Source organism: Hyperolius riggenbachi, chromosome 3, assembly GCF_040937935.1.
Source record: "Hyperolius riggenbachi isolate aHypRig1 chromosome 3, aHypRig1.pri, whole genome shotgun sequence".
NCBI classification, from domain to species: domain Eukaryota; kingdom Metazoa; phylum Chordata; class Amphibia; order Anura; family Hyperoliidae; genus Hyperolius; species Hyperolius riggenbachi.
Window position 1 is genome coordinate 43,028,272 of NC_090648.1, and position 27,660 is coordinate 43,055,931.

Consider the following 27,660-nt stretch of genomic DNA (forward strand, 5'->3'; position numbering starts at 1 on the left):
GACTCACACGACAGTTGGGCTGATATCGTGTAGCTGGCCATGTGCGTACAACATAGTTTGAACGACGTTGTTATTCTGAATGCGGCCATGTCATGCAATTTGAGCAGTATGTAGATTAGTTGGTTGTTTAGTTGGTTGGTGCGCAGAAAATACTTAATGCGTCATCAGTTTGATGTGGTGTTGGTCAAGTCGTGGCGTTGGCTGTGCATTTTGTTGGATGTGTGTATGAGTTTTAAAGGAAACCAGACGAGATTAACTAAAAGTTTTATACATACCTGGGGCTTCCTCCAGCCCCATCCGCGCGGATCTCTCTCACGCCGCCGTCCTCAGCCTTCTCTATTGCCGATACCGGGTCCCGTAACGTCCTTCAGTCGCGGCCAGCCTGCACAAGAGAAGTGCGCTCTCTACGTATCTCTTCAGCAGCTGCCGGAGAGATACGTAGAAGGCGATCTTCTCTTGCGCAGGCTGGCCACGACTGAAGGACGTTACCGAACCCGGTACCGGCACAGGAGAAGGCTGAGGATGGCGGCGTGAGAGAGATCCGTGCGGATGGGGCTGGAGGACGCCTCAGGTATGTATAAAACTTTTAGTTAAACTCGTCTTTGGTACACTTTAAAAGGGCTGATCTGACTTCTAGACAGTAGTGATGGTCATGTCTGGGAGAACTCGTGGAGTAGCGCGTACGAGAGGAATCGGCGCAGGAGGCCGCCATTGATGATGGGGAATGAAATAATTCGGCTTCCAGCAATTGCTGGAAGCTGAATTATTGTAATTTAAAAGTAACTTCAGGTCCGTCTTCTGACGGCGCCCAAGTTACTCCCTGTGCACCCAAGTCTCCTGCGCTGGATTCACTGTGTTCGTGGAGTAGCATGTAATCAGTGTGGTCAGGTGATAGATATGCAAGTCTCTGATTTGCTAGTCATGATCACAGCAAATCAGAGCTTTGCAAATCTATCAGATGATCAAACAAATCACATGCTTATCCATGAGTTCTCCTAAACAACATGTTAGGTGTGACTTGTACGGTAATTCTTACAGGCCACTTAAAGCGCAAAGGATAAGCTTAAATGAAAGGTCATGGTAAGTACATTTTCTCTTTTTTTGTGCAAGGAATAGGGCTACAGTTAGGCACAAGGTTCAAGTTCGATCTGAGGTTCAATCTGAGGTTCGGTCTCCACAGTGGAGTAATGGTTAGCTCTCATGCCTTGCAGCAATGAATCCCTGGTTCAAATCCAAGCCAGGGCACTATCTGCAAAGAGGTTGTATGTTCTCTGCATGTCTGTGTGGGTTTCCTCTCGCATCCCAAAAATATACAGGTAAGTTAATTGGCTTCCATCTAAATTGGCCCTAGACTGCAATACATACAGACATATGACTGGTAGGGAGTAGATTGTGAGCCACTTTGAGGAACAGTTAAGTGACAAGACAATGTACTCTGTACAGTGCTACAGAAGATGTCGGCGCTATATAAAATAATAGTAATAGGGCTACAGAGATGAGATTATGCCAGATGACTGGAATATGTCCGGCTTGCAAAAAGGGAGACAAACTACAGTGTAAAAATTATTGTGGGATATTCCTCTTATGTACAGCTCATAAAATATTTACATAGATCTTAAAGAGACACTGTAACATCAAAAAGTTCCCCTGGGGGGTAATCACCTCGGGTGGGGGAAGCCTCAGGGTCCCAATGAGGCTTCCCACGCCGTCCTCCGTCCCACGGGGGTCTCGCTACAGCCTTCCGAAACAGCGGCCCAACAAATCCGTGAGCTTGTTCAATATTTATCTTTGCATGCTCCAGCGGGGGCGCTTTTGCGGCTTTCGGCTCCGAAGTAGACGGAAATACCGGATCTCAGTCAGGTCCGCTCTACTGCGCAGGCACCGGAGACTTGCGCCTGCGCAGTGCAGAAGACCCGACGGTGATCGGGTATTTCCACCTATTTCGGAGCCGAGAGCCGCCACAGCACCTGCGCAGGAGCCGGGAAGGTAAATATTTATATCGCCGTTGTTCGGAGGGCTGCAGCGAGACCCCTGAGGGCCGGAGAACGGCGTGGAAAGCCTCATTGGGATCCTGAGGCTTTCCCCTCCCAAGATGAGTACCCCCCAGGGGATATTTTTGATGTTACAGGTTTTTCTTTAAACCAAAGACTACTGGAGAAAACAGAAAACATTATCGGAGAATACCAGGCAGGCTTTAGACCAAGCAGGTCAACAACAGACCAACTTTTTAGTGTCAAAGAGCTTCTTAGAAAAGCAATGGAATATGATCTTGATGTTTTTCAAATTTTTGTAGATTTTCGGCAGACATAGGACTATTAAAAGACAAAAGTTACGTATGTAAAATATTAAGGGAGTTTGGCATTCCCAATAAACTGATAAAATTAATAAAAATCACAATGAAGGACACACAAGCATACGTACGGATAGAAAATCAACTGACAGGCCCCGGCACTGTTTAGTGTGGCCCTAGAATACGTCATCAGAAAAATGTCAATAAACCCAACAAATATTCTAATAAATAAATCTGTACAGATAAAAGCTTACGCAGATGATATCAACATAATGGGCAGAACATTGGCAACAGTAAGAGAAACCTATATCGATCTAAACAATCAGGCCAAGGAGGTAGGCCTGGTAATAAACACTGATAAAATACAATTTCCAAGACAGTCAAGAAAGAGAGGACACCACAGAACATAATAGGTGGCGATAATCTGGAATTTGTAAAACATTTTAAATATCTGGGAATCAACCTAGACAGCGATGGAAGTGAAACAGCAGAAAGCCATGGAAGAAAAACGCAAGCCAACAGAGCATACTTCACCCTATCACACATCTGCCACACACGGGATATCCAAAGGAACACCACAATATGGGTATACAAGACCATAATCAGGCCTATACTTACCTATGGATGCAAAACATGGATACTCACTCAAAACCTAGCAAGCAAAATAGATGCTTTTGAAAGGAAGATATTGCGCAAAGTCTATGGCTCCACCCAAAAGAATGGTGTATGGAGAATCAAATACAACTATGAGCTATATAAAGTATAAAAAGATCTCCCAATATCAGATTATAATAGGATTCAATGGCTGAGATGGGCAGGAAAGGTTAGAATGGATGACCATAGGATCCCAAAAATAATGTTTACATGGAGCATGGATGGACAAAGACCAACTGGAAGACCTAAAAAAGAGATGGGCAGATGAAGTCGACAAAGATGCCAAAGAACTGCTAAAGATATGCAACTGGAAACCAGCAGCAATAGACAGAGATGGATGGGGCAGAAAACTGAAAGAGGCCAGGCCTAAAATTGGGCTGTAGTGCCACTGGAGGAGGAGGATGCAGAGGAGTAGGAGGAGGGCTATAGAGTGGTGGCTAAGTGATTTGGATGGAAACAACAACACCAAAAGACCTAGATTTAAAAAAAAATGCTTAAAGGGGAACTGAAGTAAGAGATATACGGAGGCTGCCATATTTATTTCCTTTTAATCAATACCAGTTGCCTGGCAGCCCTGCTGGTCTATTTCTCTGCAGTAGTATCTGAATAACACCAGAAACAAGCATGCAGCTAATCTTGTCAGATCTGACTTTAAAGTCTGAAACGCCTGATCTGCTGCATGCTTGTTCAGGGGCTATGGCTAATAGTATTAGAGGCAGAGGATCAGCAGGGCTGCCAGGCAACTGGTATTGCTTAAAAGGAAATAAACATGGCAGCCTCCATATCCCTCTCTCTTCAGTTCCCCTTTAAAAGGAATGGTACGCTATTAGGTGACAGGGAACTGCTGGTTTCTGTGCTGAGCCCCACATTCTGCCCTAAGTAGAGAATAGGGTGGTATAAGAACAGCTATCAGCAGGGATTACAGTAGCAGTTGGCCAAGTAGTATCCAAGTTAGCAGATTGGTGGGGAGCAAGGAGGATGGATCAGATGCTAATCTTTCTGACTTGTAAACTGAATGCCAATTGTGGACGGCTTGAAATCATTTCACTCGCCAGGAAGTCCAGTCTAATAACGAGCTGGGTACAATTTGTAGCTCCGCCCTACACGTTTCGTCCAAGCAGACTCATCAGAGGAGTCTGATTGGATGAACCGCTTAGGGCGGAGCTACCTCCAGTGCATCTGACGTCACTGCACGCGGAGATTACCGATACATGCAAACTTAGGAGCATAGCATGGGAGCAAGATCAAGGAGGACGGAGCCTGGGAGACGGGACGCCGTTGTACCATTATCCAGATGCCAGGACGGACCCCGCTGCTACAATAATTGATGTGCAACTACCCAAGCCGGCATATGTGAGTGCGCAATCACTGCGCGGGCAATATAACTTTTGTATGCAGTTTTACGCTATGATGGTTTTATCTTTTGTTTTATATGCATTGGAGTTTTGTATCCTGATATTAAAGAGAGATTGAAGATTGAAAGTGCCAGTGGGGTGATTTAAATCTAAACGCTAGATCCACCTGATGTCTGAGGTGGTTATAATCTGGTGAGCGCATTGGTAGAGGATTCACGAGTGCTGCACTATCCAGTGTGACACGGGTGGGTATCACAGAGTTACACTATGCAGAGCTTGTTTTGTGTTTTATAGGAGTGATGGAGAGCGCAGTTCAGCAATTGACTATATCTATCTTTGGAAAAGTGAAACCGTGATCCCAGAATTGCTCAGAATTTTTTGACTGCTGATACGGTCTGATACGAACTTTTGGAAAATTCACTGACTCTTCTTTGGTTTGGGGTATACGTGTACCTAGTTGGCTGCAGTAAGGTCTAATAAGGACTATATATACACTTCTTGGTATGATAGATTTTAATGTGACTGGAAATTGAGTAAAATGAATTGTAGTAGGTGGAAATACTGACGGCAGCGCAGCCCTGTTGATATTAACAATTAGGCAACTGGTATTGTTTAAAAAGAAAAGAAATATGGAAGAACCCATACACTTCAGCTGTCCTTTAATATTTTTATATCTGGGGATACTTGGATACTTAAGGCCTCATTCACATCATGACGTGCAGATGGCCGTGTGTTCAAAACGAATGTACGCCATCTGAGTTTCCATGCATTGTGTGGCTGATCCAATTCCCTGAAGTGAATGGGTCAGCCGTGCGTTTTGCTAAATAATGCGTGCAGCAGTGCGCTCACACATTGCACTGCTACGCAACGCATGCAGTGTGAACATCAGACAACTTCTGATGTTCGTGTGTGTCTGCCTCCTGCACGCGTTGCTAAAATACGGACAGCAACGAGTCTAATGTGAACCAGGCCTTAATGGCCTATTTAGCAGCACACAACTACTTACATCTGCTATCTGGGGGCACAAAGGGCTTGATTCATTAAGCTGCACTGCTAAAGCAGCACACCTTAATGTGAAGGAGCGGCCGCTAATGCATGCTTTACATAGCAGTGCTCGCTGCTATGTAAGGAGCGTGCCTTCCTTAGGAGCGTGCCTTCTTTAGATAGGAGTGTGTCTTCCCTAGATAGGAGTGTGTCTTCCCTAGATAGGAGCGTGCCTTCCCTAGATAGGAGTGTGTCTTCCCTAGATAGGAGTGTGTCTTCCCTAGATAGGAGCGTGCCATCCCTAGATAGGAGCGTGCCTTCCTATACATAGTAACTATCAGGGGCGTAACAATAGACCCTTCAAGGGATGCAGCCACAGGGGGGCCCGGAAGCCGCAGGGGGCCCTGTGAGGAGAGACTGACAACTAAGGGCATGGAGAGAAAAAACTTTCTGCTCTCTGCACAGTTGTTCTAATGACTGCATCTGCTCACCTCTGATAAGGCATAATACAAGGTTTTGCAGACAAAGATTTGTAGACAGTCCTTATTCAGGGTGGAGGGAGCCTCATCCAAAGTTTTGTAGGGGGGACCAGTGATTTCTAGTTACGCCCCTGATAACTATGTATAGGAAGGCTAGCTCCTATCTAAGGAAGGCACGCTCCTAAGGAAGGCACGCTCCTTACATAGCAAAACAACCACTCTACTGGGTAAGCTTCCACTCTACTGGGCAAACAACAGCTCTACTGGGCAAACAACTGCTCTAATGGGCAAGCGCCTGCTCTAATGGGCAAGCGCCCGCTCTAATGGGCAAGCGCCCGCTCTAATGGGCAAGCGCCCGCTCTAATGGGCAAGCAACCTCTCTACTGAGCAAGCAACCTCTCTACTGGGCAAACACACGCTCTACTGGGAAAACACACGCTCTACTGGGCAAACACACGCTCTACTGGGCAAACACACGCTCTACTGGGCAAACACACGCTCTACTGGGCAAACACACGCTCTACTGGGCAAACACACGCTCTACTGGTCAATCAACTGCTCTACTGGTCAATCAACTGCTCTACTAGGCAAACAACCGATCTACAGGACAAGAAACCACTCTACTGGGTATGCAACCACACTACCATAAATGCACCCACTCTTCTGGGCATTCAACCCCTCACCAATGCATGCCCCCACAGTTCTAAGACCCAGACCTATGTTCATAGAAATCAATTAATCTTAATTCTGCGCAAATTTAGTATGTACAATGGAATTGGGCCAATCAAATGCAGCAGCTGGTTATTCTGGATTGGTGCTCTTCCAGACTGCAGAGATTTGCAGAAACTGAACGGAAGTACTCGGGGACAGGAGTACTTATTAAGACAGCCCAAGGAGGGCCGAAAAAGTATTCAACTAAGCTGGTCAAAGAACTTCCCAGGGGCTGGAACTACGGGATGGAGAGAGGACAGGGAAGGTTTTTTGGGATCCAGAGCTTTTCCTATCTATAGGTAAGTATCTAACTGTGGAGGAACCCGCTGCTGGTAGGACACTACTTTGGCAATATTTCTAATAAGTTTGGCACTTCCACATGGGCGAACTAAGAACCTGCCCCAGGTTCCAGAATTTCCTGAAGTCCCCCAAGATCTCATCCCTACACCTGTGCCCCCTCCTATGCTAACCTGTACCTGGGGGAGTGGGAACGTGAGCTTTTTGCTAGCGAGGATCTCTCGATGTACCTGTGCCACATACTTGCGTGGCACAGGTACATCGATGTCATTCTCGGTTTTTTTGGAGGGGTGGTTACGATCCCGACACTTCAAAACCACACATGGAGGACATACGAATCAAATGCGTTTCATTGGTATAGATGTATACATCGTTCCATCAGAGGCGGTGATATAGATCGGCTTCTCTTTCAGAGAGAATCCAAATGGATTTTTGAATGAAATGCCACTAGGCTCCCAGGCTTGAACGAAGCCCGAGTTATGCTTCATTTTTGCCTGTATAGATGATTTGGACATCTCTTCTCCCTTGACTGTGTAGTAGAACATGAACAGAGGCGCCAAAAGGATAAAATATGGTAAAATTGTTAAAATGTTTGGGAGGCAATGGTGGACTCAACATCCCTAAACAGACCCAAAGCTGCCGATTTTTCAGCACGAAAAATGTTATTCACATACTCCAATTATAAGAGGCAACGTGTTTCGCAGGTATATTCCCGCTTCCCCAGGCAATAACAGAAGGAGTATCACACAGCAAGAAGTCTAGTACACGCCTAGAGCCTCTGTGACTGTGTGTGTGTGTCTGTTTGCTGTGTCATTGGGAGGATTCGACCGTGGCACTGAATTGCTTACCAACTGCATGGTTTAGCAAAAGTGTTTATATTAGAGAACTAAAGACGCATAGATGCACCACTATGTGTGACAGTTTCCCACTTCCCCTCTTCTTGTTTAGGAGTGGGTAACTGTCCTCATTCGTCCTTCCCGGTTGCTCCGTTTTCCCGGATTCGCCTCTGGAATCTGGAACAGTCGTGGTGTTCTGTGCCTGCGGTGGTGCGTGGTGTTCTGTGCCATGCACACGTCCCTGTCGTGCTCCCACAGTAACGAGTCTACTGCGCCTGCGCCAGTACTACTGCGCAGACACAAAACAAGCCCAGATGCAGGAGTGCGAAGGGGGGCCGGCTGCGCAGGCGCAGAACTCCACGACTGTGCCAGATACCGGAGGAGATCGCGGAAAAACAGAGAGGTTACGGAGGATGACGAGGGAGCCTATGGCCCTCATCAGGCTGGAGAAAGCCCTAGGTAAGTATAAATTGGCCCTAATAGTTCATCTCAGGTACACTTTAAATGAATCCCCCCATAACCTGGTGGATGTCAGCCCAGGCAGAATAGCAGAATGCAAGTCACACCTTCAATATTGCTGCATCTCCAACCAACAGGACAGAGAGTGCTGATTTGCTAATGAAAGAACCCTATTTGGACGTTTCTGCACCACACCCATAGTATGTCTTTACTATATCATACTGCAAAACCTGGGGCCATTTTCATAGCTCTGCCTTAAAGCACCACTATTGTAAAAAAAATTGTAAAACATAAAATATATGTGCATGCATATGTATAAAATGCATGCACATAGGAGATGGGCTAGTCCAAAGTCTGTCAGATTTTTCCTAGCTACTGTAAGTGACAGCAGCATAGGAGAAAATACATTTATAGTGCATCTTTCTCTGGGAGCAATGTAAATGTTATTTATATGCATACACATGTATTTTAAGATTTTAACTTTTTTTTTAGATAACGGTGCTGTTAAATAACACAACAATTGTAATCTGTCTTGTGCCAAGTGCAGCCTAAGTCAACCTAAACGGAAGTTAAGGAAAAGAGTTTCACTTACCTGGGGCTTCCACCAGCCCCCTGCATCCGTCCTGTGCCCGGGGCATCCCAAACTGATCCTCTGATCCTCCACCACGGCCAAGTTCTGGGCCACTGCGCTGACGCATACCTGGCAGCGCGCATCCTCGTATGCGTTCACGTCAGCGAGAGCGTCTTGCACAGGTGCAGTAAGAGCGAACCTGCGCAGGACGCTTTTGCTGACGTGAACGCGTACGAGGATGCGTGTCGCCAGGACTGTGCAGACGCAGTAGCCCACTGACTGGTTAGTCGGGCAAAAACTAAACTTGGCTGTGGTGGGGGACCGGAGGATCAGTTTGGCATACCACGGGCAAAGGACGTATGCAGGGGAGTATAGAAATGTCACTGCGCTGTTGATAAAACTTGGCACAGTTCGGAGGCACTCCACCTCCAGAGATCCCTCCAGGTTACTGCCATATATATGCACACTCAGTGTACAAAGATTGAAGAGGGATACCCTCAGTGGGTATGACCAAATGTCCAGTTTATTTCAAATAAAAGACAGCCAATGCTAAGCAAGGTTCACTTACATCTAGAGGGTCCCAAATCATTTAGGACCCTCTCAAGTAGATAGCACTTCCCACTCTTGTGGTACTAAACAGACTCCTTGTGATCTCAGCACAGCTGTGCCCGCTCTCGTCCCGACTAGTTTCAGCCTTCCGCCATCATCAGGGTTTACGAGAGAAAGCGAGCAAACAGCTTATATATATATATATATATATATATATATATATATATATATAGTGAGGATGCAGGGGGCTGGTGTAAGTCCCAGGTAAGTGAAACTCTCTTCCTTAACTTCAGTTTAGATTCACTTTAAGGCTGCACTTGGCATAACTGCATTATAAGCTGCACAAGACAGATTTACATTTGCTGTGTTATTTAATGCACATGAGCAGTCATGATATGTTTTAAATGGCTAAATGGCCTTAACAGTTATCTGACCTGAGAGCGATATGGAGGCTGCCATATTTTTTTTATTTTAAACAATACCAGTTGCCTGGCACTCCTGCTGATCTTTCATGCACCAGTAGTGTCTGAATCACACACACCTGAAACAAGCATGTGGCAAATGCACTCTAATTTCAGTCAAACATCCGATCTGCATGCTTGTTGAGGGTCTATGGCTAAAAGCATTAAAGGCAGAGGATCAGCAGGACAGCCAGGCAATCTGCATTGTTTAAAAGGCAATAACTATGTCAACCTCCTCTCACTTCAGGTGCCCTTTAATAGTATGTGCATTTATTCATGAAATACCAACATACCATGAGTAGAATGTTATAATGTAAGAGGCCACATTTTACCTAAAATAAGATCTAATTTCAGTACAAACATTAGTTTTACGCAAACACACAATTCTACAGAAGAAAATAAATTGGTCACAATGCTTCCAATGAAAGCAATATATTTTTCTACATGCCATATACTAACATACCTCTAGAGGGTGCATCAAGTCACCTGCACATGAATGTGATAGCACAGCAGAGAAAACAAGACAATCACAACACAAATGTCATCTGGGCAATTTTACCCTGAAGAAAATACAAGAAGAGCTGCCTATCAGCAATAGTATCAAGCGTTCCCCTCTACACAGGCAGACATTTCAGCACACAGCAAACACCAGCGCTGTAAGATCAGACCTCGGCTCCAACAGTACTCCAACCAAAATTATTCCTCTAATGGCCCCCATGCCCAAATACTAATGGACCCCATGCCCAAATACTAATGGACCCCATGCCCAAATACTAATGGACCCCATGCCCAAATACTAATGGACCCCATGCCCAAATACTAGCTGTAACTACGTCCTCAGTGAGCTGAAACACCAATAATAAACAATCCAAAGAGTGTAAGGCGTGCAGAGACACAATATACAATTGGGGAGAGGAGAAGGAACATTTGTGAAGCAGAAAGCACACATTTCAAGTAGCCATCAGCACACACTGCTAACAGTTTACTGTTAGTGTAAGTACAAAGTGATAACTTATTCTCTACACACTAGGGGGACAGATCTGTATTCAGTGGCGTAGCTAAGGAGCCAGGGATGTAACTGTGTGTGTGTGGGGGAGGAAGCAGCGCCTGCAACTGCACGGGGGCCCAGAGGTATGGGGGGCCCCCCCACTACTAACATTTCCTTTCTCTGATACTCAGATCAGGTGTTTTTGTGACTACTCTATTTTTAAAGTAAGTGAAACGCTTTTCTTTTAAACTAAGTGAAACTTTTTTAAAGTAAGTTCAGTTTTTTTTTTAATGATTACCACTATTAAAAGCACAAATAGTAGAGGTGAAAACTACTAGCGTAACACCAATGAAGACCTAATACAGTGGCTGAAGCGACTGCAACCTCTGCACCCCCTATTGCTACGTCACTGTATCATAAAATGATCTTTATGCCCCATTAAGGATACAGCCACTCCACTCTGATACTTCAAGAGCAGATAACAGCAGATGGAGCAGATTATCAAATAGCATAAGGTTTATCTCAGCCAGTAACGGTCCCCAGTCTCCGTACTGCTCTAGTCTATGTTGGGGTAAACACATCCAATAGGGAGGCTCAGTATGAAGACTACGGGAGGCAGGAGTCTATAACTCAGCTGTACTGCAGTGATGTCACACATTTCTGGTGTATGTAAAAAAAAAAAAATCAGAGGTACCCTAATGCTGAATAGTTATAATGCCCCGGGGCGTCATCAGTGAAATAAGGGCCCATTTTTACAAGCCCCAAATTACGGTTTTCCATACGCGATATTGGATGCAGAAATGCAGCCTATTGAAATTAATACGCTGTATTTCAATCATGTGCAGCCCCCAAAAAATAGTGCCAGCTGCATTTTTTTGCAGAAGGCGTCCGAATCCTGTGCATGGCACAGCTACAGCGATTCGGAGACGATGCTGTATCAGCACGGGTGCCACGTCCCATTTGGAAACTGACGTGGCACCCCAGTGGACACCTGTAGCCCCATATCAGCAGGGTCCTGGTGCATAGCTCCGCCTCCTTGCAGAAAACTGCCTCTGCCTTTTCTATGTCAGCTATAGAAAAGGCAGAGGCCTTTTTCTGCTAGGAGGCGGAGCTACGCACTGGAATCCGGCTGATACGGGGATAAAGGAGAGTCTTATTACACAGATAACTTTCAGCAATAACGCCCCTCTTCTAAATGTACACTAGAGGCGCGCTTGTAAAAGTTGAGGCCTCTGATCCTCTAAACCAGGGATGTCAAACTCAATTAAAAAGTGGGCCGAAATTGAGCTCTGGGACACCATACAATTTTTTAAATATCTGTTCAATTTAAGAATTGCAATCAATTTTTCTGACTGATTGTAACATTTCAAAAATATGACCAATGTACCGCATACCTATGTTAAATTTTTCCCCAATTATGATAAAAATGATTGGAAACTCTGAGCAAATTGCTTGGGTGTGTATATTACTAAATTGACAATCTAACACACACCATACAATCTTTAGAAAAATTTAAGAAAAATATCTGGCATTCCGGATAGATAAAAATAAAAAAAAAAACGGAAGATCCGACCGAATGAAAAAAAAGCTTTCGATTTTTTCGGGAGATCCGATCGTTTTTATCGAATTGCCGTAAAATCAGATCATTTTATTGTATCGTGTGTGGCCACCTTAAGTCACGGGCCGACCTCTAGTGGCCACCTCTCTTCCTTATAAAGTTCCCTGGTGTCTAATAACCCCATCCATCCCCTATAAAGTTCACTGGTGTCTAGTACCCGGCTCCTTCCCCTATACAGTTCCCTGGTGTTTAGTAGTCCTCCCTTATCTATACAGTTCCCTAGTGTCTAGTGGCCCTCATCTATACAGTTCCCTGGTACCTAGTGCTTTCTCCCTCCCCATATGGCTTTCCTGGTGATCTAGGGCTTCACTTCCGATATAGCTAGAGTGGGCCAAACATAATGCAAAGTGGGAAAACCACCTGAGGGCCAAATCTGATGGCTCCGAGGGCCAGTTTTGGCCCACGGGCCAAGGTTTGACATGTATGCTCTAAACAAAACAGTCAAAAAGTTGATGGAGGCTGCTCTAAACAAAACAAAATGGACAGGTTTTGATAGGTAAATGGGTCAGCAATGCATTTTGCCAAAAGATATGTGCAGCAGTACGGTATTGCATTGCTGCACAGAGCACAAACTGTGACCGCCATACAGGGTAGTCTATGCACTTCTGATGTTCTTGGGAATCATTACACACCGAACGCACTGTGAACCAGGCCTTACATGCACAGAACATAGTTTGAACCAGGCCTTACATGCACAGAACATAGTTTGAACCAGGCCTTACATGCGCACCGTATAGTGTGAACCAGGCCTTACATGCGCACCGTATAGTGTGAACCAGGCCTTACATGCACACAGTATAGTGTGAACCAGGCCTTACATGCACACAGTATAGTGTGAACCAGGCCTTACATGCGCACCGTATAGTGTGAACCAGGCCTTACATGCGCACCGTATAGTGTGAACCAGGCCTTACATGCGCACCGTATAGTGTGAACCAGGCCTTACATGCGCACTGTATAGTGTGAACCAGGCCTTACATGCGCCATGTATAGTGTGAACCAGGCCTTACATGCGCACAGCATAGTGTGAACAAGGCCTTACATGCACACAGTATAGTGTAAAGGAAGCCTTACATGCGCACAGCATAGTGTGAACAAGGCCTTACATGCACACAGTATAGTGTGAACGTGGCCTTGCGCATCTCATAGTACTGTGTTTGTGTTTCAGGCTTATCTCTGCAGACAAGGCCTCGCTGTTTCTGCAGGAGCAGCAGAGCAGATGTACTGAGTGAATTTAATTTGCACTTCTCTTGGGAGAATGCATCTATAACTTCACAGTTGCCATAGCAGCCATTCCACTTTGCACTGAGCAGAAGGGCTGGTTCCCGAGGCGGGTAATGTACTGTGGCTAGAGACCTCAGTCTGGCTCTCTCTCTATCATAATAAAGGATACGTGGCATTTTCTCTGGCTTCCTAGTTATACGATGCAGAACTGAGAGGTGCACAGCTTTCTTTCTCCATTGACTTACACGGTGCACAGCTTTCTATAGTCCTGTGATGGTCAGCTCTCCAGCTCTCTCTTCCCAGTCATGTCATGCATATCGCTCTCTAATTCAAAAATAGCTTTATTGGCAGGACCAAGAAATACACTGGCATGGATTTCTCTCTCTTTTCCCAGTCCTGTGATACGGCCCTCTCTGTTCCTAGTCCTGTGATGCATGCATCTTGCAGTTCTTTTAGCCATGAGGTGCACAGCTCTATTTTTCTGGGCATGTAATGCACAGCTCGCTCTCTAGTCACGTAATGCACAGCTCACTCTCTCGTCACATAATGCAAAGCTCGCTCACTCGCTCTCTTGTCACATAATGCACAGCTCGCTCACTCGCACTCTAGCCACGTAATGCACAGCTCGTTCACTCGCTCTCTAGTCATGTAATGCACAGTACTTTCATTCGCTCTCTAGTCATGTATTACACAGCTCGTTCACTCGCTCTCTAGCCACGTAATGCACAGCACGCTCACTCGCTCTCTTGTCACATAATGCACAGCTCGCTCACTCGCTCTCTAGTCATGTATTGCACAGCTCGTTCACTCGCTCTCTTGTCACATAATGCACAGCTCGCTCACTCGCACTCTAGCCACGTAATGCACAGCTCGCTCACTCGCTCTCTTGTCACATAATGCACAGCTCGCTCACTCGCTCTCTAGCCACGTAATGCACAGCTCGCTCACTCGCTCTCTTGTCACATAATGCACAGCTCGCTCACTCGCTCTCTTGTCACATAATGCACAGCTCGCTCACTCGCTCTCTAGCCACGTAATGCACAGCTCGCTCACTCGCTCTCTTGTCACATAATGCACAGCTCGCTCACTCGCTCTCTTGTCACATAATGCACAGCTCGCTCACTCGCTCTCTAGCCACGTAATGCACAGCTCGCTCACTCGCTCTCTTGTCACATAATGCACAGCTCGCTCACTCACTCTTTGTCACATAATGCACAGCTCGCTCACTCGCTCTCTAGCCACGTAATGCACAGCTCGCTCGCTCGCTCTCTTGTCACATAATGCACAGCTCGCTCACTCGCTCTCTAGTTATGTAATGCACAGCTCGCTCACTTGCTCTCTAGTCACGTAATGCACAACTCGTTCTCTAGCCACGTAATGCACAGCTCGCTCACTCGCTCTCGTCACGTAATTAACAGCTCTCTCACTTGCTCTCTAGCCACGTAAAGCACGGCTTGCTCACTCGCTCTCTAGTCATGTCATGCACAGCTCGTTCACTCGCTCTCTAGTCATGTAATGCACAGTACTTTCACTCGCTCTCTAGTCATGTATTACACAGCTCGTTCACTCGCTCTCTAGTCACGTAATGCAAAGCTCGCTCACTCTCTCTCTAGTCACCTAATGCACAGCTCGCTCACTTGCTCTCTAGGCATGTAATGTCCAGCTCGCTCACTTGCTCTCTAGTCATGTAATGCCCAGCTCGCTTTCCCGCTACCTAGTCACATAATGTAGAGCTCTCTCACTCACTCCCTGGCCATGTAATGCAAAGATCGCACACTCGCTCTCTTGTCACGTAATGCACAGCTCGCACACTCGCTCTAGTCACGTAATGCAGTTCGCTCACTCGCTTTTATCACGTAATGCACAGCTTGCTCACTCGCTCTCCAGCCACGCAATGCACAGCTCGCTCACTCACTCTCGTCATGTAATGCACAGCTAGCTCACATCACGTAATGTACAGCTTGCTCACTCGCTCTCTAGCCACGTAATGCAAAGCTCGCTCACTCACTCCCTAGTCACGCAAAATGCACAGCTCGCTCACACTCTCTCTAGTCACCTGATGCACAGCTCTCACTCGCTCTCTAGTAATGTTATGCACAGCTCGTTCACTCGCTCTCTAGTCACCTAATGCACAGCTCGCTTACTTGCTCTCTAGTCACCTAATGCACAGCTCGCTCTCTAGTCACGTAATGCAAAGCCCGCTCACTTGCTCTCTAGTCATGTAATGCATAGCTCGCTCACTTGCTCTCTAGTAACGTAATGCACAACTCATTCTCTTGTCATGTAATGCACAGCTCTTTCATTCGCTCTCGTCACGTAATGCACAGCTCGCTCACTTGCTCTCTAGTCACCTAATGCACAGCTTGCTCTCTAGTCACGTAATGTAAAGCTCGCTCACTTTCTCTCTAGTCACCTAATGCACAGCTCGCTCTCTAGTCACGTAATGCACAGCTTGCTCATTCGCTCTCTAGTCATGAAATGCACAACTCACTCACTTGCTCTTTTGTCTTGTAATGCACAGCTCGCTTACTCGCTCTCCAGTCACGTAATTCACAACTCTCTCACTCGCTCTCTAGTCAACGTAATGCACAGCTCGCTCACTAGACACAATGCACAGCTCGCTTACTTGCTCTCTAGTCATGTAATGCAAAGCTCGCTCACTCGCTCGCTCTCTTGTCACGTAATTCACAGCTCTCTCACTCGCTTTCTAGCCAAGTAATGGACAGCTCTCTCACTCGCTCTCTAGCCACGTAATGCATAGCTCTCTCACTCGCTCTCGTCACGTAATGCAAAGCCCGCTCACTTGCTCTCTAGTCATGTAATGCACAGCTCGCTCACTCGCTCTCTAGTCACCTAATGCACAGCTCGCTCACTTGCTCTCTAGTCACGTACTGCACAACTCGCTCTCTTGTCACGTAATGCACAGCTCTCTCACTCGTTCTCTAGCCACGTAATGCACAGCACTCTCACTCGCTCTCTAGTCACCTAATGCACAGCTCGCTCTCTAGTCACGTAATGTAAAGCTCGCTCACTTGCTCCCTAGTCACATAACGCAAAGCTCTCTCACTCGCTCTCTAGTCATGTAATGCACAGCTTGCTTACTCGCTCTCTAGTCACATAATGCAAAGCTCGCTCACTCGCTCTCTAGTCATGTAATGCACAGCTCGCTCACTCGCTCTGTTGTCATGTAATTCACAGCTCTCTCACTTGCTCTCTAGCCACGTAATGCATAGCTTGCTCACTCGCTTTCTAGCCAAGTAATGGACAGCTCTCTCACTCGCTCTCTAGTCACGGAATGCACAGCTAGCTCTCTAGTCCCCTAATGCACAGATCGCTTACTTGCTCTCTAGTCACCTAATGCACAGCTCGCTCTCTAGTCACATAATGCAAAGCCCGCTCACTTGCTCTCTAGTCATGTAATGCACAGCTCGCTCACTCGCTCTCTAGTCACCTAATGCACAGCTCGCTAACTTGCTCTCTAGTCACGTAATGCACAACTCGCTCTCTTGTCACGTAATGCACAGCTCTCTCATTTGATCTCGTCACGTAATGCACAGCACGCTCACTCGCTCTCTAGTCACCTAATGCACAGCTCGCTCTCTAGCCACGTAATGCACAGCTCGCTCACTCGCTCTCTTGTCACGTAATGCACAGCTTGCTCACTAGCTCTCTTGTCTTGTAATGCACAGCTCTCTCACTCGCTCTTTAGTCAACGTAATGCACAGCTCGCTCACTAGTCACATAATGCACAGCTCGCTTACTCACTCTCTGGTCACATAATGCAAAGCTTGCTCACTCGCTCTCTAGACACATAATGCACAGCTCGCTCACTCGCTCTCTAGTCATGTAATGCACAGCTCGCTCACTCGCTCTCTAGACACATAATGCACAGCTCGCTCACTCGCTCTCTAGTCATGTAATGCACAGCTCGCTCACTCGCTCTCTTGTCACGTAATGAACAGCTATCTAACTTGCTCTCTAGCCACGTAATGCACAGCTTGCTCACTCGCTTTCTAGCCAACTAATGGACAGCTCTCTCACTCGCTCGCTAGTCACGTAATGCACAGCTCGCTCACTCGCTCTCTAATTGCATAATGCAGCTTGCTCACTTGCTCTCTAATCATGTGATGCACAGCTTGCTCACTTGCTCTCTAGTCACCTAATGCACAGCTCGCTCTCTAGTCACATAATGCATAGCTCTCTCACTCGCTCTCTAATTGCATAATGCAGCTTGCTCACTTGCTCTCTAATCATGTGATGCACAGCTTGCTCACTTGCTCTCTAGTCACCTAATGCACAGCTCGCTCACTAGTCACACAATGCACAGCTCACTCACTAGTCACACAATGCACAGCTCGCTCACTAGTCACACAATGCACAGCTCGCTCACTTGTTCTCTAGTCATGTAATGCACAGCTCGCTCTCTAGTCACGTAATGCACAGCTCGCTCTCTAGTCACGTAATGCACACCTCGCTCACTCGCTCTCTAGTCACATAATTCACAGCTTGCTGACTTGCTCTCTAGTCACATAATGCACAGCTTGCTCACTTGCTCTCTAATCATGTGATGCACAGCTCACTCACTCGCTCTCTAGTCACCTAATGCACAGCTCGCTCACTTGCTCTCTAGTCATGTAATGCACAGCTCACTTACTCACTACCTAGTCAAATAATGCAGAGCTCGCTCACTCTCTCTAGCCACGTATTGCAAAGATCGCACACTCTCTCTCTAGTGATGTAATGCACAGCTCTCTCACTTGCTCTCTTGTTACGTAATGCACAGCTCGCTTACTCGCACTCTAGTCATGTAATGTACAGCTCGCTCTTTAGTCACATAATGCACAGCTCACTCACTCGCTCTCTAGTCACATAATGCACAGTTCGCTCTTTCGCTCTCTAGTCACCTAATGCACAGCTCACTTACTCTCTAATCACATAATGCACAGCTCGTTCGCTCACTCACTCTCTAGTCTCGTAATGCACAGCTCGCTCGCTAACTCTCTGGTCTCGTAATGCACAGCTCGCTCGCTCACTCCCTAGTCTCGTAATGCACAGCTCGCTCACTCACTCATTCTCTAGTCACATAATGCACAGCTTGCTCACTCGCTCTCTAGTCACCTAATGCACAGCTTGCTCACTCGCTCTCTAGTCTCATAATGCACAGCTTGCTCACTGGCTCTCTAGTCACCTAATGCACAGCTAGCTCACTCTCTCTCTAGTCACGTAATGCACCGCTCGCTCACTCTCTCTCTTGTTACGTAATACACAGATTAATCACTCTCTAGTCACTTAATGCACAGCTCGCTTACTCGCTTACTTGTCACGTAATGCGCAGCTCGCTCTAGTGGAGCACAGCTCTCTCTAGTGGAGCACAGCTCTCTCTTACCAGCTTTGTGGTACACAGCTCTCCCTCTCTCCAGCCTTGTGGTACACAGCTCTCCCTCTCTCCAGCTTTGTGGTACACAGCTCTCCCTCTCTCCAGCTTTGTGGTACACAGCTCTCCCTCTCTCCAGCTTTGTGGTACACAGCTCTCCCTCTCTCCAGCTTTGTGGTACACAGCTCTCCCTCTCTCCAGCTTTGTGGTACACAGCTCTCCCTCTCTCCAGCTTTGTGGTACACAGCTCTCCCTCTCTCCAGCTTTGTGGTACACAGCTCTCCCTCTCTCCAGCTTTGTGGTACACAGCTCTCCCTCTCTCCAGCTTTGTGGTACACAGCTCTCCCTCTCTCCAGCTTTGTGGTACACAGCTCTCCCTCTCTCCAGCTTTGTGGTACACAGCTCTCCCTCTCTCCAGCTTTGTGGTACACAGCTCTCCCTCTCTCCAGCCCTGTGGTACACAGCTCTCCCTCTCTCCAGCCCTGTGGTACACAGCTCTCCTTCTCTCCAGCCCTGTGGTGCACAGCTCTCCCTCTCTCCAGCCCTGTGGAACACAGCTCTCCCTCTCTCCAGCCCTGTGGTACACAGCTCTCCCTCTCTCCAGCCCTGTGGTACACAGCTCTCCCTCTCTCCAGCCCTGTGGTACACAGCTCTCCCTCTCTCCAGCCCTGTGGTACACAGCTCTCCCTCTCTCCAGCCCTGTGGTACACAGCTCTCCCTCTCTCCAGCCCTGTGGTACACAGCTCTCCCTCTCTCCAGCTTTGTGGTACACAGCTCTCCCTCTCTCCAGCCCTGTGGTGCACAGCTCTTCCTCTCTCCAGCCCTGTGGAACACAGCTCTCCCTCTCTCCAGCCCTGTGGTACACAGCTCTCCCTCTCTCCAGCCCTGTGGTACACAGCTCTCCCTCTCTCCAGCCCTGTGGTACACAGCTCTCCCTCTCTCCAGCCCTGTGGAACACAGCTCTCCCTCTCTCCAGCCCTGTGGTACACAGCTCTCCCTCTCTCCAGCCCTGTGGTACACAGCTCTCCCTCTCTCCAGCCCTGTGGTACACAGCTCTCCCTCTCTCCAGCCCTGTGGTACACATCTTTCCCTCTCTCCAGCTTTGTGGTACACAGATCTCCCTCTCTCCAGCCCTGTGATACACAGCTCTCCCTCTCTCCAGCCCTGTGGTACACCGCTCTCTCTCTTCAGCCCTGTGGTACAGCGCTCTCTACCTCTACAGCCCTGTGGTACATAGCTCTCTCTCTTCAGCCCTGTGGTACACAGCTCTCCCTCTCTCCAGCCCTGTGGTACACAGCTCTCCCTCTCTCCAGCCGTGTGGTACACAGCTCTCCCTCTCTCCAGCCCTGTGGTACACATCTTTCCCTCTCTCCAGCTTTGTGGTACACAGATCTCCCTCTCTCCAGCCCTGTGATACACAGCTCTCCCTCTCTCCAGCCCTGTGGTACACCGCTCTCTCTCTTCAGCCCTGTGGTACAGCGCTCTCTACCTCTACAGCCCTGTGGTACATAGCTCTCTCTCTTCAGCCCTGTGGTACACAGATCTCCCTCTCTCCAGCCCTGTGATACACAGCTCTCCCTCTCTCCAGCCCTGTGGTACACCGCTCTCTCTCTTTAGCCCTGTGGTACAGCGCTCTCTACCTCTACAGCCCTGTGGTACATAGCTCTCTCTCTTCAGCCCTGTGGTACACAGCTCTCCCTCTCTCCAGCCCTGTGGTACACAGCTCTCCCTCTCCAGCCCTGTGGTACACCGCTCTTTACCTCTACAGCTCTGTGGTACATAGCTCTCTCTCTTCAGCCCTGTGGTACGCAGCTCTCTCTTCAGTCCTGTGGGACACAGCCCTCTCCCCAGGCCTCTCTCTACCTGGTGCACAGCTCTCTCTGTCTCTAGCCAAGTGATGCACAGCTCTCTCTCTCTCTCTAGCTATGAGGTGAAGAGTTCTCTTTCTTTCCCTCTCTAGCCATGTGGAGTATAGCTTTCTCTCCGTCTATAGTCATGTGGTTAACAGTTTTACCTCACTTACCTTTACTAGCAATGTGTCCCACAGCTCTCTCTTTCTCTCAGCCTCCATACACCTGGTGCTCATCTCTCTAGAACTCTCTAGTTATGTGGCAAATAATTACACTCTGTAATCAGGTCATGGACACTCTTTCTCTGCCTCCACCTATAACTATCAGATCATGTCCTACATTCTCAGGCCAAATGTTGCTCTGCAACCAGTAGGTGGCGAGTTAATGCAGTGCACAATTCAAATTACACTCATTACTGCTGTGATTGTACAACACATGGCTGTTGTACAAACCCAGCACCTCTGGGGTGCACTACTAGATGGCAGCATGGAGTCACACATTATGTAACGTTTAGTGAAGATCCCTCAAGAGATACCAGCTTCTGAAAAAATGCATACAGTTCTGAAATCTGACTCGTCTCTTCCCAGAAAGTGAGGGATCCTCTGGTGAAAACCTTAAAAGGTACCAGAAGTTTATTATGATAAAGTCAGACACTTACCTTAGTAGGAGAAAGCCTCTGCAAGTGCGCAAGAGTGCGTGCTCGCGCATGCGCAGTACTGTATGGAGCCAGCCGTCTTTGGGAGCACTCGGGCTCCCGAAGACTTGCGAAGCCTCCAGTGCCGAAATAGAGCAATCTCTGGCCCATCAATTGCAGACTGCTAATGGGGGAGACAGCGCAAGAACAAGGGGACTACTCCTCCAACACTGTATGGATGTCAACCCCTCACATCACTTGCTCTCTCATAAGGCTCCAGGACTTCTCCAGAGCAGCCACTACTACTCCATGGAACGCCCGCCTCCACCCATTAGCCCCCCCCCCCCCCCCCCCACCTCCAACTCATTCAAGCAGGCCTTAAAGACCCATGTGTTCACCATTGCTTACCCACAATCTTCATATCTCCATCCCCCTCCCGTAAACTTACATGTCTCTCTACCCACCCCTTAGATTGCAAGCCTATTTGGCAGGGCTCTCCCCCCTTGGGCTCCTCCCTGCCACCATATGGACTCAGTGACTTGTCTGCTATATTTTTCCCTACAGTGTTATATCACAATTCCGTGTGGCATTGTTGAACGCTATAATGTCCCTGTGTAATACTGTTTAACATTGTAACTTCTCCTCCTATCTTTGGAACAGCGCTGCGTAGTATGTTAGCACTTTATAAATAAAGTTAATTATTCATAATAACAACAGGTAATTGGAAGAGTGAACTAAGTTATTGAACCTGCCAGAAAGTAAGTCAGCTGTAAACCACCTTAAATTCTCAGGACAAAGACCCAGCAGACACTTCTCTGCACGTAATGCCCACCCACATGCAGGAACAATAAAAACAAACAGTGGGGCTTCCTCTGTGGCAAGGTTGTGGAGTGACCAGCATCACATGCAAATCTGAACATTTTGGAACATTGTTCTCTCAGTAGCATATTATAATCACCATCAAACGGCATAACACTTTAAAAGCAAGTTACAAAATTGCAGCACATCCCAAAAACATTCAGATAAGTTAATTGGCTTCCCCCTAAATTGGCCCTAGACTACGATACATACACTGACTATACAATACATACATAGACATGTCACTATGGCAGGGATTAGATCGTGAGCCCCTCTGAGGGACAGTTAGGTGACAAGATAATATACTCTACTGAATAGCACTATGTCAGTGCTATACATATACTAAATAATAACACCTATCTCTACTTGTGATATAAATTGTCTAAGCAAACCTTCCCCCTTCCCGTGCCTTGGCACCCCCCCACCCCCCTGCTGTTCTATCAGTGCAATTACAGAGAGGTGTCCACACTCTGACATGGATCTCTGACCCGCCACAGCGCATGCACCTGGGCAGCCCACACACGCCTGCATTCTACTGTGGCGTAACCAGGGGGAGTGCCAGGACTCCATAGCGCTAACCTACATTCCGAGCACAGGGCTGCCCAGGACAAGCTTCCCACAGTCTCAGGAGTGCACTGGATCTGGCTCTGTACATTTATGTTAATGATGAGTTCTGTGTAGTTGTGATTAGTCTTTGGAGATGACAGGATAAAGAAAATATGTCCTGTGTCCTCCTGTGCACATCATCCACTAATAACTAATACTGAGGTATCCAGTGCCTATCATTTCCAGATCCCTAGAGGTCCATGTACTCCAGTGCCCATTATCCCCGGACCCCCATGTACTAAAGTGCACAGGATCCCCTAATACAGAAGTACTGCAATTTTCTGTGCCTATAATTCCCGGAGTCCCATGTATTCCTGTGCACATTATTTCCAGGTCTCAGAGTCTTGCGTCCTCCAGTGCCTATCATTCTCTCATCCCATATACTCCTGTACCCATCATTTACAGAGTCCTGCGTCTTCCTGTGTACAGCATCCACAGATCCAAGAGTCCTGTGTCCTTCAGTGCCTATCATTCTCAGATCCCAGATTCCCAAGTACTCCTGTGGCCAACATACCAGATTCTGGAGTCCTGCGTCCTCCTGTGTACAGCATTCTCAGATCCCTGAGAAGTGTCCCCTCCTGAGTCCTGTGTACAGCATCCCAGGATCCTGGAGTCCCGTATCCTCCTATGTACAACATACCCAGACCTCAGAGCAGTGTGTCTTCCTGAGTATAGCATCCCCAGATCCCTTAGCAGTGCCCCCCCCCCCCCTCCTGTGTACAGCATCTCCAGATCCTAGAGTCCCATGTCCTCCTGTGTACAGCATTTACTGACACCAGAGTCCTGCATCCTCAGCAGAGCAGCATCCCCTCCTGTGTACAGCAGCCCCAGATCCCTGAGCAGTGCCTCCTCCTGGGTAAAGTATTCCCAGTTCCCTATGCAGTCTCCCCTCCTGTGTATAGCATCCCCATATCCTAGAGTCCAATGTCCTCCTGTGTATAGCATTTTCAGATCCCTGAGCAGTGTCCCCTCCAGTGTACAGCACCCCCAGCAGAGCAGCATCCCTAGTGACCCCTCTCCAGGTAAATGTCTGCCTACCTTGTCTGTCTCATTCTTCTCTGGGTCCGGCCTGTGCCCTCGATCACGTCTTCTCTCCACTGTACCTCTACCTTGCAGCTCTCAGCTCTGATCTCCTGTCAGCCCCTCCTCCCCTGCCTTCCCATAGGCCGCCTGCTCCACAGTGTCCCCGCCCCACCCTGTGGAATATTCACCCCTCACGTGGAAGACAGTGCTGTCGGCCCCCCCTTTCCATGCTCTGTGATTGGAAACTAGAAAGCAGCCAATGGCAGAGCAGCTCCTGCATAACATGCAAATTGCAAATACAGAAGCATGGATCAGTCGTAATTAACCCCTGTGCTGCTGCTGCAGTGAAATATCTAGGTGATCATCACTCTCAATTATGTCATTGAGGATAAATCCTCCATTTAACCCCTCATTGCGACATGACATGCCTCTGGCACCTGTTAAGCAATGCTGATTCCTCCTTAGAAACTAACAGCTGCATCCAAAACTAGGGAGCGCAATGGTTTAACACAGGAATGTCAAACTCAATTGCGTATGGGGCCAATATCTAAAACAGTCTAAGTTATTGGCCAAATTACAATATTAACCACTTCACCACTGAGGGGGTTATCCCCTTATGGACCAGACCAATTTTTACCTTTCAGCGCTCCTCCCTTTCATTCGCCAATAACTTTAACATTACTTATCACAACTAAATGATCTATACCTTGTTTTTTGCACCACCAATTAGGATTTCTTTTGGCGGTACATTTTGCTACGAATTATTTTATTCTACATGCATTTTAACTGGAATGATGGAAAAAATTAATTATTTCTCAGTTTTTGGCCATTATAGTTTTAAAATAATACATGCTAGTGTAATTAAAACCCATATATATTATTTGACCGTTTGTCCCGCCCGGTTTATTACACCATTTAAATTATGTCCCTAGTACAATGTATGGCGCCAATATTTTATTTGGAAACAAAGGTGTATTTTTTTTAGTTTTGCGTCCGTCACGAATTACAAGCCCTTATTTGCAAACCTGACAGTACATATTAAAAAAGTTGAGTCCCTAACGTAACTATGTTTTATTTTAGTTTTTTTTAATGCAAATTATTTGTTTTGGTCACTATGGGAGAGTAAGGGAGGTAAAAGGTTAATTTTATTGGGAGATATACGTAATTTTTAATTTAAAAAAATGTACATAGGTGTAATCTTACTATTTGGCCACAAAATGTCCCCACACCGATTCTTCCTGCGTGTATGGTTAGTACGCGAACAGGAAGTAGCGTGTGTATGTGTTACTGTGCTTGTTACAATGACCGCAGGCATTTCATTGATGCCGGCAATCATTGACAGAGGTACTTAGATCAGCGAGCGGGAGCGCGCACAGCGTCAATCGCGGCGAGATACGTAAATACATTAAATACATTAACTGGTTAAGATTTATCATTTACTGAACAGTCTCAAACTAAGTGTCGTAACTACAGCGACCGCGGGGGATCTGGATCCTCCCCCTTCTGCATAGTGCAGTGGAGCAGTTTAAAGAGGAACTTTAACCCAGGATTGAGCTTCATCCCAATAAGTAGCTGATATCCCCTTTGCCATGAGAAATCTATTCCTTTTCCCAAACAGATCATCAGGGGCATCTGTATGACTAATATTGTGGTGAAACCCCTCCCACAGTGTGATGTCATGACCATCAGGGCTGTGGAGTCGGGTACAAAAATCCTCTGACTCCTCAGTTTATGAAACCCTCAACTCCGACTCCAGGTACCCAAAATTGCTCCAACTCCTACTCCTCGACTCCGACTCCACAGCCCTGATGACCAAGGTCCTGACAGTTTGCCATCTGTGAACCTCGTTGCATTTTGGGAAATAACGGCTTTTTCCAACTGCCAAGCAAGCAGTATCTCCCTCTGTGCATAGAACTCTCAGCAACGAACATTCCGCACAGAATGCGTGTCATAATAGCCGTAAGGCTATGACACACTTTTGAGCATTCTAGTACTTTGTTATAGTACCCCTGACAAAGCCCCTATCTTTTACTTGGTGAAACATGTTGGTTGTATGGCGGGGTGATGTTTGTTTAGATAAGATAAAGTCTGGGAAAGAGCCTCACTCACAAGGCTCTTGAATTTCCTTCCCCTCTCCCAGTTACGTTATGGGACCAATTTTAACAATTTTAAACTTATTTATTAGAAGCTACGTTTTTAGGATATCTCGGTAGAAATAAGGTATAGCGGTAGAAATGTTCTACTGAGAGCATGAAGCGACCATAGAAACTAACAAGCATTCGCATCGGCTTAGAAGCAGCACTGAAGCGTTAGTGGGTTGATCTCTGTGAACTGTGCACTTCGGTAGATAAACTTTTCTTTGGTTCAAAATGTACTTTAAAAAGAAAACAAACGTCACCTTCTCTCAGTCCTCAGTTCAAACTCCCTTTAATTCTCTGTATTTCTTGCTAAGCATGCTGGGCCAAATCTATTTGAGGTGTCCAAGACTGTAAACAACTTTGTACTTGACATTTCTCGCCAGAATTTCCACAGCACATTAACTCTTTACAACGCAGTGCGTACACAGCTTGGCCCAACTAATGCTACCGGTAGATACACACCGTGAGATTTTCTGGCAGATTAACCGCCAGATCGATTATTTCTAACATGTCCGATCTGATTTCCAATTGATTGTCTGATCGATTTTTCCATTCATCAGACATGTTGGAAATCCTCGATCTGGCAGTAAATCTGCCAGAAAATCTCATTGTGTGTGCCAGGCATAATTCTCTGACAGATGGCTACATTTCTGATTCGGAAATCACTTGCGATTTTCAAATCGTGATGAACCGCGATTTTCGATGCGATTCCGGAAGCGATCGTGATTTGGCTTTGCAGCTATTGAATGCGATCGTCCTGGGATTGCTCCCAAATGGCTGCATGCAACACCTTTGCACTCAGTCTGCGAACGCAACACTGCAGAGGAATTTACAGGGCTGCAGAGTCGGTACAGAAATCATCCGACTCCAACTCCTCAGTTATGGAACTATCTGCTCAGACTCCAGGTACCCAAAATTGCTCCGACTCCAACTACACAGCCCTTGCATGGCTATGGAGTGCGTACAAAAATCATCCGACTCACACTCCAACTCCTCAGTTTTTGGAACTACCGACTGACTCCAGGTACTCAAAAATTGCTACGACTCCTCGACTCCGACCCCACAGCCCTGCAAGGAAACACTCTCATAGAGTTCTACTGTTGCTTTGCAGACCAATGAAGTGGATTGGAAAAATTTTGTTTATCAGGGCTGTGGAGTCGGAGGTTACCTGGAGTCGGAGTTTCATAAAATGAGTAGTTGGATGATTTTTGGACCCACTTCAGAGCCCTGCAAGGGCTGTGGAATGGAATCGGAGAGGCGCAGTCGGAGCAATTTTGAGTACCTGGAGTTTTTTGTAGCCACTCCTCAGCCCTGTTGTTTATAATCAGTTTTGATGGATAGGAAGTAGATTGGTTTGTTGTTGGTGACATAATCGATGTATTAGGACACTTTATTTCTGTTCGCATCGCTTGGGTGTTTCGTCACTGAAAATTGTACCGTTAGAGGGCAATTTCCACACGGTAACATAGTTCTGTGCTAGCATTAAATTGGGCACTTCCGACGTAGCGTCCGGCAACATGGAAAGTATAAACTTCCCCTTAGGGTTTCATTAGGCGGCGGTAGCATTGCCACAGTGTGAAAGGGCCCTCAGGTTTACTTAAAAAGACACCGAGCACTACATAAAAATGACATTTCCACTTACCTGGGGCTTCCTCCGGGGGTCGCAAGGTCCTTCTGGCTCCTCTCCCGGTCCCCGGCTGG

The 27,660-nt window shown here is 47.1% G+C and overlaps 1 protein-coding gene across 6 annotated transcripts in view; it reads right to left on the reverse strand.

Annotated features, from left to right (window-relative positions):
• PER1 (period circadian regulator 1) overlaps positions 1–27,660 on the reverse strand; it is a 117,865-nt gene that overhangs the window by 60,503 nt on the left and 29,702 nt on the right. For 2 of the 6 annotated variants that reach the window (XM_068274035.1, XM_068274029.1), the window contains exon 1: positions 23,837–23,925. The exons of 2 other annotated variants lie outside the window; for them this stretch is intronic. The gene's annotated coding sequence lies outside the window, so the exon portion shown is untranslated. Of the gene's footprint in view, positions 1–13,721; positions 13,782–20,873; positions 20,948–23,836; positions 23,926–27,660 lie in introns of those variants that run through there. 2 more of the 6 variants (XM_068274031.1, XM_068274034.1) reach the window with 2 other exon arrangements.